The sequence below is a fragment of the Corvus brachyrhynchos genome, unplaced genomic scaffold, assembly GCF_000691975.1.
Source record: "Corvus brachyrhynchos isolate BGI_N302 unplaced genomic scaffold, ASM69197v1 scaffold661, whole genome shotgun sequence".
NCBI lineage: Eukaryota > Metazoa > Chordata > Aves > Passeriformes > Corvidae > Corvus > Corvus brachyrhynchos.
The window spans coordinates 173,658-174,615 of NW_008236246.1; the positions used below are offsets into that span (position 1 = coordinate 173,658).

Genomic DNA, 958 nt, shown 5'->3' on the forward strand with positions numbered 1-958 from the left:
GGGGCCCCTGCCTATGGCAGGGTCTGGAATTGGAACAGGATCTGCAGGCATTGCTCAGGGCTGCTGGTGTGGCTGCTCTGTGAGCAGGGTGGGTGATGTGACCACAGGGTCATAGATGCTCCAACTGAGCCCCCTTGTGCAGCCACAGCCCTCGGACTCGGGTGGGGATGATCCCAGCAGGTCCTGCACAGCTGGACATGGCCTGGTGGGGAGCTGGCAGGGCCTGAGCAGCCTGAGTGGAGAGTGGGTGATGGTCCAAAGGGTGCTCCGTGACCTGTGGAGCGTGGACCCTCCTGGGACATCTTGCCAGCCCGTGCTGTGTTGGCATAAAAGGTTTCCAAACCGTAATGGTTCCAAAACCACATTGCTGAGCATCCCAGCCTGGAAAGTGCCTTCCCCTCGCTGTTCCTGGCCTGGGTTTGTTTTGCAGGCAGCTGGGGCTGGAGGCAGGAATCCACAGGGTCCCACGCTGGCCGTGGGAACCCCAGCGTGCTCTGCTGCTGGGGTGGCCAGAGGGGAGCAGACCAGCCAGCCCGGATGCGAGCTGTGGAGCTGTCCGTGTTTGCCATTTCCTGTGTCAGTGCAGCCTTCCCCTGACTCACCGCCTGGCTTTTCCTCCCACTCCTAGAGAACACAAGAGCAGATCCCGGCGGGTGCAGGGTGTGGGAGCAGGGGGTCAGAGCAGCCTCACTGCCTGCTGTGAGTGCAGGGATGGGGCTTGAGCCCGTGCATGCCTCTGGTGGGTCCCTGTCCCTGGTGGCTCCCTGTCACCGGTGTCCCTCCCTACTGCTGGCTCTCCTCCTCCAGCTCAGAGTATGAAATCCTGGTGTTCTGTGCTGCTGCCACCAGCCCTTTGCAAAGCCACCTCCTGGCACGGACAGGGAGCCGGGGGCTGGCAGTGGATCTGTGCACGGACAGGGAGCTGGGGCTGGCAGTGGATCTGTGAGCAGACAGGGAG

The 958-nt window shown here is 62.7% G+C and overlaps 1 protein-coding gene across 1 annotated transcript in view; it reads left to right on the top strand.

The window, feature by feature from the left end:
* EPB41L1 (erythrocyte membrane protein band 4.1 like 1) overlaps positions 1 to 958 on the top strand; it is a 41,721-nt gene that overhangs the window by 13,815 nt on the left and 26,948 nt on the right. The gene's annotated exons all lie outside the window — the stretch shown is intronic.